General features: G+C 36.3%; 1 long non-coding RNA gene across 4 annotated transcripts; it reads left to right on the plus strand.

Annotated features, from left to right (window-relative positions):
* The first annotated feature begins 12,198 nt into the window (after window positions 1-12,198).
* On the plus strand, window positions 12,199-17,514 carry LOC136233248 (uncharacterized). 4 transcript variants are annotated; one of them, XR_010690748.1, is made up of 6 exons: window positions 12,199-12,490; window positions 12,573-12,705; window positions 12,774-12,850; window positions 12,941-14,829; window positions 14,972-15,034; window positions 16,747-17,514. It is a non-coding gene; the product is annotated as an uncharacterized lncRNA (long non-coding RNA). The 4 variants fall into 4 exon arrangements; XR_010690749.1 differs by having other exon boundaries at window positions 16,808-17,514; XR_010690747.1 differs by lacking the exon at window positions 16,747-17,514 and having other exon boundaries at window positions 12,941-13,063; window positions 14,725-14,829; window positions 14,972-15,792.
* The last annotated feature ends 3,708 nt before the right edge of the window (window positions 17,515-21,222 follow it).

The raw sequence follows: 21,222 nt of genomic DNA on the forward strand, positions 1-21,222 counted from the left end.
ATAATATCTGTAATTTTTTCCACTTTGAGTTTCCACCCAAGTTTTAAACTTGTAAAAGATGTCAGCAACCTCAACCTTATTTTTCATAAAATAAATCCAACACATTCTTGTGTAATCATCAATTAAAGCAATATAGTACTTATTGCCATTCAAAGATGGTGTTTGCAAAGGTCCTCCCACATCTGTATACACCAATTGTAGCTTATTTGATGCTCTCCAGACTTGCCTATTGGGAAAGGCAATCTTATTTGTTTGCCATATTGACAAGCAACACATTCAGATAACTCTCAATAGTACAGAAATGGCCTATGGCCACGGTCGTTTACCGTCATTAGCCACGGTTGTAGGACCGTGGCCAAAAGGGGGCGTGGCAAATGCTTGGTATCTTTAGCCACGGTTTATCGACTGTGGCCAAAAGGGCATTAGAGGCGGGTTTTACGTATAACCAACTCTAGTGCCCTATGTTTTGGCCACGATTGTTATAAAAAACCATGGTTAAAGGGGTCTTTAGCCACGGTATTTTGTAACAACCGACTCTAATGCTCTGATCATTAGAGTCGGTTTTAAAAGAACAGTGGCTAATGATAAGAGCATTGGAGTCAGTTGTTTTGCAACCGTGACTAATGTTAATTATATTAGAGTTAGTTGTTTGTAATATTATTGTTTTTTTTAACAATTTTACATCAGCTACTTCAGTGATTTACCGTAATCAAAATTGATCCTGATGTATTACTGAAATTAAATGCAAAATCAATAAAAATTAATTAATCTGCTATATATATACGATCTTTAATTCAATATTCACAGTATTTTCAAGTATTTAACCAGCTGTATATTACCACGAACACAAAAAAAAACTGAGATATACTAATTAATACTATATCATACTACTCTCTACAACATGCTAATGTTAAAATGACTATATTTCTTTATTTCTTTTGATAAGTCACCAATCTAATTAACTCAGCTTCATATAACTTCTCTGAGCTTACCATCCAAAAACAACTACCAACGTGTGATCTGACAAAAAATTTCATGAAGCTTGGGAATGCTGATTCAAGATTTGACTGAATCTCCTCTGCTTAAATAACAGATGCTGATTTGTTCTGCCCAAGAGATGTCATTCTATCAACCGCATGCTTATTTTGCCTACAACTTCAGAGAAACAAATATCATTATGATAAAGCTAAAAAAAAATTAACCAAAAATGTTAAAGTTGAAATTTCGGTAATTGCACGAAAGTTTTGGATTTCGGTAATTCCAGCAGCCTACTTGCTTTATCATGATACTTTTGAAGCAAGTAGGTTGCTGGAATTTCGGTAATTGCTAGATATGGATATGAATGTAAAGCTCTTCTTAGGAATTCAATGCTGCCTTCTCTTGCTGCTCTAAATACTGCTCCCTTAACAACTTGTTTCTGAAACTGAAATTAAGAATAAGAATATCAACATTTGAAATTAAGAGTCAGTTCATATTGTTTGTCTATAAACATTTGTTTTGCTGATAAGATAACATTTACTGACCATTTTAAGCAATTGCATATAATGTTGTATCTCCTTTGTTGTTTACTTGAATGGCCAACCCCGGGTTTTCTGATAACATTTCATTGGCAGTCTCTAATGTCACAACATATACAAAAAATGGAGAAGAATTATTAATTGGAAAGTATAAACTTAGCATAAATGAAAACCACAATAACAAGTTATGGATAGTTGATTCGCGCATAAATGTAACTCACCATAGAAACCATAATCAATCAAAGGCAAGAGCAAATCAATGTGATATCTGCCATCCAAAAGCTTCATCGAAACTCGATAGAGTAGGTGCACCATACGATCGTTTCCCTCTATAGCGGTAATTTTAATTGGTAAACAAGGGGTGCCAAAATAACCAATTGGCGTGGTAGCAAAATCAGGTTCAATGCTTGCACATCTGAAATGTCCACAGTTACCAGATAGTCCTGGTTATCATTGGCAACTCGGAGGTTGTGGTAGAACTCCCTTACTAGGTCAGGGTAGGTGTGATCTCTAATGGAGAACAGCTCGGTCCAGCCATTCTTCGATATCCATTCGCAGAAGAGTTGCTCAGTTTTTACGAAGGCTTCTGAGACCCATCTAGAGAATTCTATCTTCCATTCCCTAACGTCTTCGAATGCCTTGGTATAGGTTCTGACCTTGGTCGGCTTTCCTTTAGATGAGGTAGCTTGGCCAGCTTTGCCTTTGCTCGGCGTAGTGACCTTTGTGGTTTCAGGCAAAGTAGTTTGCCTGGAGGGTTCATCGGAACTGGTCTTAGGGTGACCGGCACCAGAGATGTTGACGGAAACTCTAGTCATAGTTTCAGAAAAAGATTGGGAAGCTTTGAGAGTCTTAGAGAGAGAGAGAGAATGCTTTGCCAGTGAATTCGGTAAGTGTAAAGAAAATAAAAAATGGGGATTTACCCATTATTTATAGCGGTGAAGAGTGGATCTTATCGAATCCATGTGTCAGTTTTGCCTTGGGATTGTCAACCGACAAAGATCCTGGCTTTTATGACACATTCGGCGCATACGTCATCCTAGGTGGCTATTCGCGTGCTTTTGCATTTAATGCAACGGATCTAACACTCAGCGTTTAGAATACTAAGCGTTTTATATTCTGAGTGGTCAGTAGTATATAAAAGGATGATTTCTCAGTTTGAGATTACTACTCGGTGTGCACATTTACTCAGTATTGATATATATTTTGCGTTAAGTACTCAGTATAATAATCACTCAGCATGCATTTGCATAAATCATTCAGTGTAGTAATTCACTCAGCATAAATTTACATTTAGAACAGGAATTTACTGAAGCGGATTAAACATACCAATGGCTTCTCTCAGTATGCTGAACTATTCACGAGCCAGTGGCTTTGTGAAGATATCCACAAGCTGCTCATCCGTTGGGACGTAGGTCAGCTTTATCTCACCCTTGAGTACATGGTCTCTAATGAAGTGATGTCTTATGCTGACATGCTTCATTCTGCTGTGTTGAATTGGGTTCTTTGATAGATCAATTGCACTTTTGTTGTCGCATTTGACCTCAATTGTCTTTGTTTGAACACCATAGTCTTCAAGATGTTGCTTAATCCATAGGACTTGAGCAACACAGTGACCAGTAGCAATGTACTCGGCTTCAGTGGTAGACAAGGCTACTGACGCCTGCTTCTTGCTGAACTAGGATACAAGACAGCTTCCTAAGAAATGACATCCTCTAGAGGTGCTTTTCCGTTCTAGCTTATCTCGACCATATTCAGCGTCAGTGTATCCAACGAGTGTAAAGTCATGAGTGTTGGGATACCATAAACCTGCGTTCACTGAGCTTTGCAAATATCTAAGGATTCTTTTTACAGATATGTAATGAGATTCCTTAGGGTTAGATTGATATCTAGCACAGTAGCATACTGAGAACTGAATGTCCGGTCTACTTGCTGTTAAGTAAAGTAGAGAGCCTATCATACCTCGATATAATTTGCTGTCTACCGACTTACCATTCTCGTCAGCGCAGAAGACAGTATCAGTGCCCATAGGAGTGGATATTGGCTTGCAATTTTCAAGATCATATTTCTTCAATATCTCCTTAGCATATTTAGCTTGACTGATGAAGATGCCATTTTTCCCTTGTTTGATTTGAAGTCCAAGGAAGAAGTTGACTTCTCCCATCATCGACATTTCAAACTCAGTCTGCATTTGCTTGCTAAATTCCTTGCACATTGACTCATTAGTAGCACCGAAAATAATATCATCAACGTATATTTGAGCCAGCAAGGTATCTTTACCCTTTCTCTTAATGAATAAGGTTGTATCAGCTTTGCCCATAACATAGTTTCTAGTCAGCAGGAAACTGGTCAGCCTCTCATACCAAGCACGTGGTGCTTGCTTGAGGCCGTACAGAGCCTTTTTGAGTTTATAAACGTGGTTTGGGAATTTAGGATCCTCAAACCCTGGAGGTTGATTAACATAAACTTCCTCGTTTATAACTCCATTGAGGAATGCACTCTTAACATCCATTTGAAACAGTTTAAATTTCATATAGCTTACATAAGCACATAAAATCCTAATAGCCTCTAGCCTTGCCACTGGGGCAAAGGTCTCACCATAGTCAATACCTTCTTGCTGACTGTAGCCCTGAGCTACAAGCCTTGCTTTGTTCCTGACTACATTTCCTTGCTCATCCAGCTTGTTGCGGAAGACCCATCTTGTTCCAATGGTCTTCTGATTCATTGGATGTGGCACTAGCTCCCATACATCGTTTCTTCTGAATTGGTCAAGTTCCTCTTGCATTGCGCTCATCCAGAATTCATCTTCCTCAGCATCAGCGAAGTTCTTAGGTTCCTGAACTGAGACGAAGGCTACATTGCTGAGGTACCTCCTGAGTTGGTTTCGTGTCATCAGGGTATTCTCAGCGGCATCAAGGATTGCACTCTCTGAGTGCCCTCTTGGAATCCTTATCTCCTTGGGTAGATTGATGTCTTATGCTGTCTGTGTTTCAACAATCTCTGCATGTGTAGACTGGTCAGTGAAAACAATGTTTGGTTCACTTTTACCTTTGGTCAGCCCTTGAGGGAATGACTCAGCGGCTGTATCTTGATCAGCGGGCGCTGAGTGTGGATCATCCTCGGTCAGCGGTAGATATTTTCCTGCAGGGTTAGTTTCGTCGAACTCAATATGTACTGACTCTTCTAAAACTTGAGTTCGTTTATTGAAAACTCTGTATGCTTTGCTGTTTGTTGAGTAGCCTAAAAAGATAGCTTCATCAGCTTTTGAGTCAAATTTAGCTAGGCTATCTTTGGTGTTTAAAATAAAACATTTACAGCCAAAGGCACGAAAGTATCCAATGTTGGGCTTTCGTCCTTTCCAAAGCTCGTAGGGGGTTTTCTTTAGTATAGGTCTAATAAGAGCCCTATTAAGAATATAGCACGCTGTGTTAATAGCTTCTCCCCAAAAGTACTTTGGAAGCCTATGCTCACTCAGCATTGTCCTGGCTATTTCAACCAAGGTTCTGTTCTTCCTTTCAACAACCCCATTTTGTTGAGGCGTCCTAGGAGCAGAAAAATTATGGTCAATGCCGCTGGCTTCACAAAATTCAACAAACTGTTGGTTTTTGAATTCTCCACCATTATCACTTCGGATGTGAGCCAATTTTAGGTCTTTGTCATTTTCAAGTTTTCTAACTAAATTTGAAAATGTCTCAAAGGTCTCATCCTTGCTACTCAGCAAGATGACCCAAGTGTACCGAGAGAAGTCATCTACAATGACCAAGGAAAATCTTCTTCCACCCAGACTTAGCGGCTGGACTGGACCGAAGAGATCCAAGTGTAGTAACTCTAACGGACGCTTAGATGAGACAACATTTTTACTATGAAAAGATTGTTTGGTTTGTTTTCCAACTTGGCAAGCGTGGCATAATTGATATTTTTCAAATCTAAGTTCAGGCAGTCCCTCAACCAATTGCTTTCTTGCTAATTTGGCCAGGAGGTCCATGCTTACATGACCAAGTCTCCTATGCCATAGCCAAGAATTTTCTTCCTTTGAAACTAAGCATACAGTTTTTGAAAACTTTTTCTCTAAGTCTAGCATAAAGACATTATCAATCCGAGGGGCAGTTAAAATTAACTCATTTGTTTTTCCCTCGTATATTTTACATCCAGTAGCATCAAATATAACTTTTCTCCCATTGTCACATAGCTGAGCTACGCTGAGTAAGTTATATTTGAGTCCGCTGACTAGGGAGACTGACTCAATAGTAGGATTACCTCCGATGGTTCCTGACCCTAGTATCTTACCCTTTTTGTTGTCTCCAAAACTTACACTTCCTCCTCGTTTACGCTCAAATGTGATGAACTGAGTTTCATCACCAGTCATGTGCCTCGAGCATGCGCTGTCAATATACCACATCTTTGACTTCTCAGCACACCTCAGGCTTACCTGTATTGTAACTAGTTACTTTTAGGTACCCAATTCTTTTTGGGTCCTTGCTTGTTAGGTTCAACAGGTAAAGCATCATATTTTATTTTATGGCGACATACTTGGACAGTATGGTCATTCTTTCCACAGAAATCACAGCTGACTTTCCGTTTAGGATTTCTCACTGACTGGTCAGCACCCCAGTGCTGAGCATGCCAACACACCTTTGTGGTGTGTCCTTTCTTCCCACAGAAGTCACACTGGACATTCCGCTGGGGATTCCATCTCTGCTGACCAGTACTTCAGTACTGAGCATTTAGAGGAATATTTCTTTTGTTTTGAACCTTTAGTTGGTTCTGGATATTTGTGACGTCCTTTCTCAGTTTCTTTGAATCTGATTGGACTTCAGAGACAGACTTATATATGATCTCCATGTTATCATGCAAAGTTGAGTTGTCCTGAAGAAGGAATCTGAGGTCACTTAGCTTGACCTCTTCAACCTCGTCACAGCGCCTGCTGAGTGCTCTAATTTTCTTATTACACTTTTTGACAAGTGTATAGAGGTCACTCAGGGCATTACCCATTTCGTTTCTGAGCTGGGGAAGTGATATTACCTCATTTGATTGCTCCTCATCGTCAGATGCAATGAAGGGGTCAACATGCTCAGAGACGCACGGCTCAGCAAGTTCATCAGCCATGAAGCATATCTTCGCTGACTCGGTGGCCTCAGCTTCTGTTGATGAAGACTCATCACTGTCGCTCCATGTTGCCACCATTGCCTTTTTGCCGTTCTTCTTTTCTTTCCTCAGCGTGGGGCAACTTGACTTGATATGGCCAGTTTGATGACATTCAAAGCATGTAATAGGCTTTGAGTTGTCCTTCTTGTATTTGCTGTCGCTGGACTCAGCTTTATACTTATCAAACTTTCTGTAAGGCTTCTTAGAATATTTGTCATTCTTTCTGAACAACCTTTTCATCTTCCTTGTGAACATAGCCATCTCCTCATCATCTGTTGAGCTCCCATCAGTGGAGTCAGCTTTCATGACAAGAGATTTTTGCTTCTTGCCTTCAGACTTTTCCTTCACCTTGAAATTCTTCATTGAGATGTCATGGGTCAGCAGCGAGCCGATGAGCTCATCATATTTGTAGGTGGTTAAGTCTTGAGCTTCCTCAACAGCGGTCTTCTTTGCTTGCCAGTCTTTGGGAAGGCTCCTGAGTATCTTCTTGACTTGTTCTTCCTCAGTGAAGATCTTCCCAAGTCTCTTGAGCTCATTGATGATGTTGGTAAACCTTGCATTCATGTCAGATATTCCCCTCATCATTGTTCATTTCGAACAGCTCATACAATCTCATTTCCTGGTTCACCTTGGACTCATTTACTTTATTGGTTCCTTCGTAGGTGACCTCCAGCTTCTTCCAGATCTCTTGCGCCGACTCACAACTTGAGATTTTATTATATTCTGCAGCATCGAGCGCACAGTGAAGCATGTTTATAGCCGAAGCATGATTTTGTACAAATGGACCTTGGACTATGGATAGCCAGGCACTCATATTTGTAGCCTGAATGAAATTTTTCATCCTATTCTTCCAGAAGGTATAGTTAGACCTGAAGAATAGGGGAGGCCGAGTAATGGACAGCCCCTCATGTAAGATCTGAGTTGTTTGGTTTCCTGGGAGAAACCGAGTGCTATTTTCGCCCATAGTGGGGATCAGCTCAAGGTGGTTAAACCTTTTACAGTGAGCTTTTAAGCTCTGATACCACTTGTTGGTCCCTTATAACGTTACAAGTATAGTTCCAAGGGGGGGGGGGGTAGGAACTATTTAAAAAATTTTGTTAGGGCAGACTTCTTTTTCGTGAGAAAAAGGTTTTAACAGCAGCGCTGAGTGAATAACAAGATACTGGCTTAGTCAACTGGTGACTAGGTCAGTTTCTTTACTTGAGTCAGGAGATAGCACTTAGAGTCTATTCCTGAGCTCAGATATTCAATGCGCACAACTCAGCTTGACCTCTTCACTTGGTCAGTTTTTTTGTTTAAGCAAGCAATAAATATATAAAGGAGTTTAAGGTTAGAAATATGTTACTCAGCAGATTTATCCAGGTTCGGCCTCCAAGCCTACGTCCTATCCCCGGAACACGTTCCGAGATTTCGAATTCTCTACTGAGCTCTTTAACGGTAGAGCATCAAACCTTTTACAATCTTAGAAACTGAGTATAACAAGAGTACCTTCCTCTATACCTCTACTCAATCCTAATCTCTCGCTGAGTACTATAATCGAGTACTCAGCCTCTCCTTTCTAATCTCTATAAATGATAAGTGTTTGTCCTAAACAACGATAGCTAAGACACCTTAGATGATTGAATAATCACTCTAGACTTTTACACAAAAGATATGAAATTTAGTGTAAGATTGCTTTGCTTTTTCTTGCAGAACTTTGCGTAGAAATTTGGTCAGCGTAATGGCTTGATCAAGTTCTGTATTGAATGAAGCAACTGAAGGGCTCTATTTATAGAGACGTCTGAGGCATCGGTCATTTCGAATTTCGAAATAACCGTTGGAGGGAAACGGCTTCCTGTCGTTGTCATCCTGTCTTGCTCAGAGCTCTCGGCCAATCAGATTTGAGTATCTTCTGTCCTCGGTCAGCTTTTGGTCAGCTCGGCAGAATGTCTCTCCATTTATGGTAAGGTCAACTAGACAGCATTCTGTGTCTTCTAAACTTTACCCAAAGTGGAAACACTTTGTCTGGAAGTTGTTCTTGCTCAGCTGCTGTCTTGTACTCTTTGTCGAATCAACTCAACAGCTTCGTCCCGAAGTTGTTCCACGAAGGTCTTCTAGATCCTTCTTCCGCTGAGCTGCGTTTTGTACATAACGACAGCGTTTTGACATACGCGGGCCGAGTTGCCTTAAACTGTTTGACTTGGGCTTTTGACTTCCGTATTGGGCTTTGAGCCTTTTAATCTTTGTGTCTTATAAACAATTTAACTCAACATTGAACAAACACATTAGTAGAATAAATTAAAGCATTTAAACTTAGTGTGTTTAGAATATTTTTTAATTACACTTAAACAATTTTGTCAAATCAAAATTATGTGGAAAGGTGTTTCAACAAATACTTCATTAAGAAAAAATAAAATGTTTAATTAATGGGCAAAAAATATTTTCACTCTCCTCTTTATATGCTTATGTCTCGATATTCTCTCTTATTTTTCTTAAAAAAAACCCCGAGAGGAAGATGGTTCTCTCCTAATTATCTTTTTCGTCCCTTCATTTTTTTTCAATTCTTTTGTTTGTTTTTCTTACTTATAAAATTCAAGAATATATAATGATTAGAAAATATTAATAAAGTCAAATAAGTGATATCTGCGAGTATGGCTGATATTCTATATAGTGAAAAAATGAAGAACAAATTGATCAAATGTCTTGATGAAATATTTTCGAGATGAAAATAGGAGAAATCATCATCTTAAACTGATTCAATTAAATATATTGGGTTATTGTAGCAGAATGAATAATTGAATTTGAATACTTGGTGATCATGAAATTCCATCATCCAAAATAATTATCATCAAGATGAATTTGTGACTAATTCTTTCGAATTTTATTTTTTTATATGTAACATATTGAATTGATAAAGTTTCTTCATATGCAACATTAGAAAAGTATTGATTGTAATAATTTATAGAATAATATATTGATGTTGCTTCCATTTTAACATAGATTGTATCGTAGATATAATATTTAATTTTAATTGTAGTTTAATTCAATTTTTGTTTAACCTATATTGTAATTCTTTTGTATCGTAAATATAATATTTAATTTTAATTATAGTTTAATTCAATTTTTGGTTTTTTTATTATATTCTAATATATTTCTTAATTAATCTGCTATTTTATTATTATTGTTTCACAGAATATTTGGAATATGAAAATATATTAAAATTTCTAAAAAGTACAAATCATTGAATTTTGTAAAAATAAATAAATCATTCATCTTTAGTTAAAATTCTATAAAAAAAGTAGTCAATTATTTTTAAAATTAATTTAATTTGAATTATCATTAAAAAATATATATTAATTTCAAATATACATAATATAAATTTTTTTCATAGCATGATATAAAATTATTTAAAAATAAATATGTCAATTTATTTATTTATCTAAATTATATAAAAGTTTCATACCCCGTGCATCGCACGGGTTTTCGACTAGTATATAAATAATACTAAATACTAAATTATAATTTAGTGCTCCTTTCTTTGGAAAGGCCTTAGTGCTGTGTTTTCAGAGTGTTGCTCTGGGATTGGTTGGGCAGTGGGCAATGGCAATTCTATCAGTTTTTGGAATGATGTCTGGATTGGTGATAAGCCTTTATTAGAAGTCTGTAGAGTTCCACCACCTTTTGACAGTCGGAATTGGAGAATTGCTGATGTTGTAGATTTTAAGGGTGAGTGGATTTGGTTGAGGTTCGATTCGTATCTTAGTCTGGAAACGCTCCTGAAAATTACAGGAGTTAAAATTAGTAGCAAGGAGGAAGACAGGGATAATCACTATTGGTCCTTGACTAATAATGGGGCTTATTCGTGTAAGTCCACTTTCGAGGCCTTCAAATTAAAATTTGGAGACTCCGCACCCTAAAGTTTGGAAAATTATTTGGGCCTTGAAAGTTTCGTACCGTATTAGGAGTTTCCTGTGGCTTGGGGTCAAAAATAGGTTGCTGACTAATATGGATAGAAAAAGACGTCATTTGGTGGGTTCTGGAGCTTGTAGTAGATGCAGAGGTCATGATGAAACTATTTGTCATGCTCTTAGAGATTGTGCTAAGAGTAAAGAAGTGTCACTACAAGAAAATTGACTTTTTGTGGGGAAAAAATTGTGGGGAAATACTTTTCCCCACTAAAAATAATAAATTTGTGGGGAATTATAAATTCGTCACAAAATAAAAGATATTTGTAAGGATTGAAAAATTTCGCTACAAAGTTATACATATTTGTGGGGAGTTCAAAATATCGCCACAAAGTTTAATTATTTATGAAGAAATCGTAATTTCGTCACTGATAATATACTACATTAGTGGGGAAAACTAAAATTCCCCACAAAAATACAAAATATTAGTGGAGAGTTTAGAAATTCCCCACTGAAAATACTTATCCTAATTAATAAATTTTTCTAAATATTGAAGGGGAAAAAAATTGTTTTACTTGACTTTACAATTAACTAAAAAAACTATACACATGCATGGAAAAAATTGTTTTATTTGACTTTATAATTAACTAAAAAAACTATACACATGCATTTAATAAAAAGGATAAGATGTAAAAATATGTAAGCCATAACAATTTTACCACTAACGTCTAAAATGATACAATTTTACCTTTAACGTTGGCAGTTAAGAGCAATTTTAGCTGTAACGTTGATAAATTGGATCAATTTGAAAAATAATTCATTAAATTGTCTCTTGGTCATGAATCTTTTCATCTACACTTCATATATGTGTTATTTTTATCACTAATTAGTAACAAATCACAAACAGATTATACGTGAAAAAATAAAAATAAAATAAAAAATATATTGTATTTTGTACGCTTTGGACAAAAAAAAAATCAAATATTTCTTGAAATTTTAAAAAATTTAATCTCCAATACTATTATTAAATGACAAAAAAATATGAAATCTTTTTTAGAAACAACGAATATACAATTGGTGCAGAATAAAAAACACAATATTTGTGTGAAATTGACCTAACTTGTCAACGTTAAGGGTAAAATTGCTCCTGCTGCCAATACTAGGGGTAAAATTGTACAATTTTAGACGTTAAGGGTAAAATTGCTCCTGGATATAAACATTCGGGGTATTTTTGTACCTTATCTCTAATAAATATATAAAAGATAGCTATATCATATTTGACAATTATGTAACAATTACATAATGGCTAGTTCTTTTAATTAGTACCATTTTTTTTATAGCATTTTTTAAAAATAAAATATAAATGCATTAAAATGTAGGTGTTCGCTATGGTTACTTTGTTTTTTACAAAGTACCGTTACTTGGTGTGGTTTTCACCATTGGATTAATTTTATGCTCTATCATCCAATGGTGAAAACCACACCAAGTAACGGTACTTTATAAAAAACAAAGTAACCATAGCGGCACCTTAAAATGTAACATGTTTAGCGTAATACAAAAGTAAAATTTCATAAAAAAACTAATAAAAATTAACTTAATATTTAAACCACAAATGTTGAAGGAGGGAAGAATTAAATTTCGCTTTACCCTTCTATTTGAAATATGAAAACCCTATTTCCCTTTTCCTTTCCCTCTCCCTTATCCCGCTTGTTTACAAATTTCCCATTTTCCTTTCCCGCTTCAATTTCAATCTACCCTAATTTCCATCTTCCATAATTTCTAGCACTGAGCGGCGATCTTTACTATTTGCGCAGAAAAGAGGTCTCCATTTTCTAAGCACGTAGGAGAGTTATAACTCCTATCATCGATATTTCTAGTTGGGTAGGACATTAGACCTAATCAGTACATTTGTGGAGTTCAGTTTCCATCTGAGGAAAAGTGGATCAGGTTTTTCCATTTTCTCTACTTTCTTTTTCTCTTTTCTCTTTTCTTTTTCTTTTCCCGTTTTAGTAGTTGATCTCTGGTGCAGATTTTGTTGGGGTTCTGAAGATTATATTCAAGCAAGCTCTATGATTTAGGACCTAACCAAGGAAGATCCTGTTCGCTTTCTCTAACTGGGGGACCTGATTATTCTGCCTTGCCTGGTGTTCTCTTTGAAATTGGTAAATTTTTACCACTTTACTTATTCTAAATTAAATTAAAGGTGAAGCTAATTTTAGAATATGAGCAGGCCAATTAAATTTAGAAGTAGTGGAGTATAATGGGAGCTTTTCCACATTGGTATTGAATCCCTGCTCATGGACAAAGGTTATAAACACTTATCACTAGTTTATAACAATCAATTTTATGTTAGATTCTGCCTAAAATATGGGCTTAATTATTTGTGTTTCATTATAGGTAGCCAGCATAACTTTTTTTGTTCTCGCGTCGGCACTGGCTTCTCTTATGAGACAACAAAACGTGCTTCTGTGTAAGTAGGCTTTTTGCAAATTAACCAAGCAGATGGGTTTTTTTAGAAAGGTAAATTAATTGTGTGATTCATTTGGCTATAGTTAGACTAGATAGCAATTAGTGGCTTCCATGTTGGAGTTGAAATGTCAAATGATAAATTTGTTCTGTTTATTGTTCAATTACTTTCCCAAGTTCTCTAGAGAAAGACTTAAATGTGACTAATGTTGAACATAAATGGCTCATATGGTCTTCCTAATTGGTTTCCTTTTGATAGTTGAGTTCGATTTTTCTTGTCCTTGCGATTTTAATATATGTCTTATCTAGTTACAATGAGATGAGAGTTGCTGATGATTATTTAGCTTTCTTATTTACTGAATATTACCAATTCAATTTGATATAATTGATTGTTTTCTTCAAATTTAGGCTCTATCTATTTGATGTGTGGCTGCTGCACAATTACCATGTCCTTTACAAAGTATTGCTTGTTTTTCACATTGGCGAAAATCTTGGAGCTATTCTTTTAATGGTATTTGTAGCTCATTTTATGGAACTTCACAAGATAGAGTCCTGAAGGGCCAAATTTTCAATGAGGAGGACAACTTATAGATTTGGTTTTGATATATTATTAATGTTAGCTATAATTATAAGATAAATGGATTCTTTTTATTCATTGCTCAAGCAATTGGTTTTTAATTTTATTGTGTCAGATTATCCTCTGAACAGGTATGCATCTACACCTCAAGAACCCTGGAGAGACTGTATCAAGTTTACCAAAGACTATTTTCTCAACCCTCAAGCCTTGTCCTATTTTACCTTCTCCTAGGTGCTAGTATCCCTATACAGAAAATTGATCTTGCATAAATAATAGTTGGCTGGGTGAGGTGTAGAAGGTATTGAAACATAATGAACTATAATTGTTGCCTCACATATAATTCTGCTATAAGGTGTTGTTTGAACAATTAACTTCTTCTCCTTGGAATAACATTTTATTTATGTTGTACTATGCTTGGTAGTTGAAGTTATATCCATCTGAAGTTGCTGCTGAATATTCAAAAGACATTAATTTCCTATTCAATTTCGTTTTGATGGTAGAAAGAATAGCAGCACCCATGTGATGTGTTAGAGAAGGCCTTTTTTTTAATAGCCATAGTGACTGATAGGTAGGATGCAGAGTAGTTTAGACATTGTTGTTTTGTGCACAGAGTCATGCAAATTTTGCAGAAACTAATGGCAAAAAATGTAGCAAAATCTTGAAAATCCTAGCAGCCCTCTAATGGTTCCGACACCGGTGTCTTTTGCATCCTGTTAAAACACGAGTGAGCTGGAGATAACTGACATGTAAAAGCCATTTAGGACAATTTTGTTAACATAAGATTTTCTAGTCAAATTTGCATAAATATGTCCTGCGTGGCAGCTATCTCCACTTCATTCATGTATTAACAAGCGTGGAAGACAGGCATGATGCAGTTGGGATGTCAGACTTCACTAAAGATAGAAGTTCACTACTAGAGGGATGTCAGATTTCTCCAAAAAATGAAGTTCAAGAATGAACAGTTGTCAAATTAGAATACAGGGGCTGAAAAACAACATTTTAGCAAGTGCAAAGGCCAAGTTTGCCTCATTAAGTCTCTTTTGTTGTTAAGGGTGCTATCTCTATAATCTTTTGTTCTGCTATTCCCTAAGCAGAATGTGCAGAACTTGGTGACTACATTTTTATTAATCAATTTCAGGTCAGAGACACAACAACATAGAGCCAAAAATAGCCAAACAGGACGGTCGAAGTTGAACTGAAAGACATGAAAATTGCCATACAAAGTTTCAGAGCTACCTGAAATGTATGTGATGCTTTTTTCCTATGAAAGGCATTAATAACATCTCCAAATGTTGAGGGTCTTCTTGATGCCTTGGTCTTCAGCACGCGCTCACTTCCACCAAGGTCCACTAACCAAATTTTGTTCGTATGTGGTTGCCTTTCAGGAGTATTAAAGCAAGTTATTGCTATGTGTATCATGCTGCAGGCAGAGCAATGGCGAAACACAAGTAAGTTACAAATGTTGGTCCTTCTTTACCTTCTCGTAGGTGCTAGTATCCCTATAAAGAAAATTGATCTTGCATAAATAGTAGTTGGCTGGGTGAGGTGTAGAAGGTATTGAAGCATAGGGAACTATAATGGTTAGGTAAAGTCTCCTTGTAAATATGTTACCTCGAGTGAACATTGTTTGTCCTGCTCATTGTCCATATTGAATTTTTAACAAGTAGAGCTCTGTTAATTGAATGTTGATGAGCGATGACTATTTGCTTGAAAGATTAAAGCTTTTCCAGTAGCTGTAAGATTCTGCTCTATACACTCATTTGCTACTGCCATATATTTTTTCTCAATATCATGCTGCTTCCATTTTGTATATTGATTAAATTCAGTGAATTTGGTTGATATTGTTTTTGCTATTATGATATTCTTTTGTTTTGGTGTTTGGTATTCTAAAATTTTGTTAATAAACTTGATAACTGATGCTATTTCTTTTTCATGTATATGCATATGATGATGATGAGTAGATTTGTGCTAAGAGTTGTAATTATTGTACAATAAAGATTTCGAAAGTTAAGGATGAATACATTTGGTTGATAAACAGAGATGTTATAAATGATGTTAAAGAGCTCTGGTTCAGCCTTCTTAGTAATCTAGGAGCTTCTAACATATGCTTCCGTTCTACCTATGGTTGATTAGCATATAGATTATATATGAAGGATTTGGTTTATGCAGTTTTTTTATGCAATTTGTTCATAATTTGTATGCAATTTCTTTTTTAGATTAATAACTGTCAATTCTATAAGAAGCTGGATTAATTTTTACTTGTTCTTAATTTTACTTCCTGATTTTTTCAGTTTCAGTTTAGGATTTAGGATCAATTTTCTTGAAGCTGGGTTAATTTTTCAATTTGTATTTGAGATTCACCTATTGTTTCAATTGATGTAGCTTTTTGTAAGGCTAAACCCCCTGAATTGGTAGCTTCTGGTTCATATACTTTCAACCTATTTGGGCTAGCTAGTATAAGCATGACCTATTGAGTTGTTAACATCATTCATAGACATTATAACCTTTTTTTTCATATATTTTTGATTTTATTTGTTTTTTATAAATATATTATATATATGAGTTTCCTTCAATCCAAAAAATTTTAAAATATTAATTTTGAAAAATAACCATGAAAGAATCAGAATTACCCCACAGAAAGAGTGAGAATTGTGGGGATAAAACTATTTCCCCACAGAATAGTAGTAAGATTAGTGGAGAAAAATGTTCCCCACAAAAAAGCATTTTTATTTGTGGCGAAAATGAATTCTCCACAGAACATTATGACGATTAGTGGGGACATTTTCCCCACAAAACTATGTCCATCAGTGGGGATAATTTTCGCCATAACAATTGGGTCTAGTGTGGCGAAGGCAATAACCGCCACAAAAGAAAATGCATTTTGTGGCGAATTACTATTTCGCCACAATTGTGCGTCTATTGTGATGAACGAAATTTTCGCCAAAAATACCTTTAACGTCGGCTTAACAGTGGCGATCTTGTGACGAAATTTTTTTCCCCACAAAAGGGTTTTAGTGGCGAAATTTTGATATTCTGTGGGGAAAAATTTCCCCACAAAAAATCTATTTTCTTGTAGTGTGTGGAGGAAAGTTCTCCCTGACCAGTTGCTGTCCACTTTCTTGTCCCATTCTGATCTTGACTGATTTTTAGATGGTGTTAGTGGAAAGCTGTTGGCAGGTCTTGAGCATGGTAATTTCATTTTTTCGGTTGTCTGTCACCAGATTTGGAAGTGGAAGAATGGGGAGATTTTTGGAGGAGAAATTGCGGTTATGCCTAATTTATTGGATTTCTTCGCTAAAAAGATTTGCTCCATTGTTGATAGCTTCAAAGTGGATTCTTTAAATAGGACTATCCAGAAGAAGGCTATTCATCTCATTGGCTGGAGTAGGTCTAGGGAAGGGGTTGTGAAGTTAAACACAGATGGCTCTTGTTTGATGAAAGGTACAATTGCTGCTGGAGGGGTTCTGAGAGACGCTGGTGGCGGTTAGGTGTCTGGGTTTGCTCAAAATCTGGGTATGGGCTCTTCCTTCTATGATGAGCTTTGGGGGATCTTTTCCGGCCTTAGGCTTGCTAAAAATTTGGGCGTGAAGAAATTGATTGTGGAATCTGATAATATCGAAGCTATCAAAATGATCTCTGAGAAGAATGCTATTTGTTTGAAAAGCCAGAATTTAGTCAAAGGGATTAGAAGGGTTTGCTTTTCCTTTGATTCCATCAGCTTCTGCCACGTTTTCAGAGAGCACAATAAGGTGGCAGACCGTCTTGCGGCTGAGGGCCATGAGAGGATCTTGGGTGTCTCAACTTTCTCTTCTCCTCCTAAGTTCCTGACTTCTCTCCTCTTGGATGATGTGGTGGGAGTTAGCTTCTCTAGGCTAATCCCGGGTTAGGTCTTTTTGTTGGTTGTTTTTTTCCTTTTGTCTTTTCTTTCCTTTCCTACCAAAACAAAATAATTAGAATAAATAGTGATGAATTATATATAAATAATACTAAATTATAAATTATATATATATATAATTATAATTATAATAAATAATGATGAATTATATATAAATAATACTAAATTATAATCAATAATAATCAATTATATATAAATAATTATAATTATAAATAAATAATAATGAATTATATATAAATAATACTAAATTATATATTATATATAAATTATAACAAATAAATTATATATTATATATAAATTATTGTAATTATAATAAATAATGATGAATTATATATAAATAATACTAAATTATAAATTATATAGAAATAATTATAATTATAATAAATAATTATAAATTACTAAACTGAAATTAAATTAATTGAACTGAACTTAACTGAACTGAACTTTAAGTGAAAAAGAACAGGGCCTATCATTCTTATGGGAAATTTTCTTCATAAGGTTAAAGTTCCTTATCTCATATCATCACTTCAATACGTTACCTTGTCAGATTAATATATTAAGTTATCAAAAGGGTGTTGTTAAATCCAGCCCCAATTTCCCACCTCTAGCCCCGTGAAAGGACAAAAGTACCATTTGAGGCTTTGAGATGGGAAAATGGGGAAAAAAACTGTTGAAACACCTTTCTACATGATTTTAATTTGACAAAATTATTTAAGTTAATCCATGATTAACACAATTAAATTTAAGTGCTTTGATTTAATTGTACTAATATGTTTGTTCAATGTTGAGTATAATCATAAATGAGAAAAAAAATAAAAAGTAAGACAGGACGAAGTCAGCATGAGCCACAGAAGCTGAGTAGAACACGACTCAGCATAATAGAAGAATAGTCTTCTTCAGAACAAACGCTTGAAGATGAAGCTGACCAAAGAAACTAAGTGGAATATGACTCAGCCTCGCCAAAGATAAAGATCGAGGGCAACGTCCATTAAGTCAAACTGAGTGTTCGTCAGGACAGCGTGAATGATCCGTTTACTAAATGACAAGATCTGACATGAGTCTGCGCCAATTCAGAAGCTTTGGAATTACGCAAGGAGACAGTTTCGAGATGCATGGGTCAACTGACATTTGGCTAAAAGACAAAACTGGCGCTAGAAGATGAACCTGGCGGAAGAAGACAAGCCTGACGCCTGCTAAACTCATACGACAGGATTGACCTGCAAAACTGTATGCTGACTAGTGAATGACGCAAGAAGACCGTTTGAATCCAACGGATACATCCGAATTCAAATGATTGAAGCCTCAGAATTCACTATAAAAGGACAAGTTCATCTCTTGGATCCTTGCCGAAATACAAAAGAGAAAAGCATACATACAAGCACATACAAACAAGATAAAGCAAATTCTTACACCCAAATCCTATTTCTGTGTAAAAGTCTAGATTGAATTTGTATGCATCTAAAGTGTTCTTCACCTAGAAAGAACAGATTTGTATCAATTGCAAAAATTGAGAGAGTGGTGCTGAGTACTCGGTTTTAGTACTCAGCGGTAGAGAAAATCTGAGTGTTTGGTTATAGCGCTCAGTAGGGGTTGAGTAGACGAATAGAGGAATGTACTCTTGCATACTCAACTGCTTGTAAACGGTTTGTGCTCTACCTTTAAAGAGCTCAGTATTGGATTGAAAAAGCCCGGAAGGATTCTGGGGACTTGACGTAGGCGGTGAGGCCGAACCAGGATAAGTCTGCTGAGTAATTTCTAACTCGTCCTCTCAATATATATATGTATGTGTTGCTTGCTTAAATTACTCAGGATATAAATTGTATAAGCTGACACTGAGTAATCAGGAGTGCTGAGTTGGAAGCTGATCTTAAGTGTTAATTCCCAACTCACAAGTAATATGGTTCTAGTCAGCCTCTGACTAAAGCTGTCTTACATCTTGCTCGGCCTTGCTGACCAATACTAAGTAAAGTAATTTAAAGAATTAAATTAAGTCAGCATAATAAAACGAAAAATTTACATTAGTTCCTAACCCCCCCTTGGAACTAATTACACGGGACCAACAAGTGGTATCAGAGCACAGTAGCTCACTACTCAAAGATAAAACTATCTTGAGCTGATCCCTGTAAATGGCTGAGAACAGCACTCGTTTCCTTCATGGAAATCAAACAACACAGATACTTCCTGAGGGATTATCTATTAGTCGGCCTCCCTTGTTCTTCGGATCAAATTATACATTTTGGAAGAACAGGATGAAATTTTTTATTCAAGCTACAAACATGAGTGTGTGGCTTGCAATAGTTCAAGGCCCGTTTGTGCCTTACAAAATGATCAACAACGAGAAAGTTGTTAAGAGTGAAACTGAGTGGTCAGAAGATGACCTTAGAAAACTACAAAATAATGCTTCGGCTATCAATATACTTCACTGTGCGTTAGATGCTGCAGAGTACAATAAAATTTCAGGTTGTGAGTCAGCACAGGAAATATGGAAGAAGCTGGAAGTGACCTATGAAGGTACCAGTAAGGTCAAGGAATCAAAGGTGAACTAACACATGAGACTGTACGAGCTGTTCGAAATGAATGACAATGAAGACATCTCCGAAATGAACGCTAGATTCACCAACATCATAAATGAGCTAAAAAGACTCGGCAAGAATTTCACAGAAGAAGAGCAGGTGAAGAAAATCTTGAAAAGTCTACCCAAGAGCTGGCAAGCCAAAAAGACAGCTGTGGAAGAAGCTCAGGGCCTGACCACATACAAGTATGATGAGCTCATAGGATCTCTACTGACCCACGAGATCTCCATGAAAAACTTTGAAGCTAAAGAAAAGTCAAAAGACAAGAAGCAAAAATCACTTGTCATGAAAGCTGACTCAACAGAAGCTGACTCATCAGATGATGAGGAGATGGCCATGTTCACAAGAAAGATGAAGAAGCTGTTCAGAAAGAACAACAAGAACAGTAAAAGGCCCTTCAGAAGAAGCGACAAATACAAAGCTGAGCCCAGCGACAGCAGATACAAGAAGGACAGCTCAAAGCATGTCACATGCTTTGAATGTCATCAAACTGGGCATATTAAATCAAGTTGTCCCACTTTAAAGAAAGAAAAGAAAGGCAACAGAAAAGCAATGGTGGCAACATGGAGAGACAGTGATGAGTCAACCTCATCAGAAGCTGATGCCACGGAGTCAGCAAACATATGTTTTATGGCTGATGAATCTGCTGACCAATGCTGATCTGGGCAAGCTAACCTCTCAGATGAATCTGCCCAAGTGGAACACCCCAATGAGGTAACATATCTTTTGTCGCTTAGAAATGAAATGGTTAACGCACTGAGTGATCTATATACACTGACCAAAAAGCGTAACAAGAAAATAAAAGCACTCAGCAGGCGATGTGATGAGATTGAGGAGGTCAAACTGAGTGATCTCTGACATCTGCTTCAGGACAACACTAGGCAAGATGAAAATTTAAAATAATGCATAGATTTGTCTTTGAAGTCCAATCAGACTCCAAGAAGCTGAGAAAGGACATCACAAATATACAGAACCAGCTGAGTACATCGGCTAAGAAAAGGTTCTATCCCAATGCTGAGTATCAAGGTACTGGTCAGCATCGACAGTATACTCAGCAAAACAGTTAGTGTGACTGTTGTGGAAAAAAAGGACACACTATAAAGGTGTGTTGGTATGTCAGCACCATCGTGCTGACCAAAAGAGGAAATACCCTCAAAGGGCAACTTTT

This window comes from Euphorbia lathyris, chromosome 6 (genome assembly GCF_963576675.1).
Source record: "Euphorbia lathyris chromosome 6, ddEupLath1.1, whole genome shotgun sequence".
NCBI lineage: Eukaryota > Viridiplantae > Streptophyta > Magnoliopsida > Malpighiales > Euphorbiaceae > Euphorbia > Euphorbia lathyris.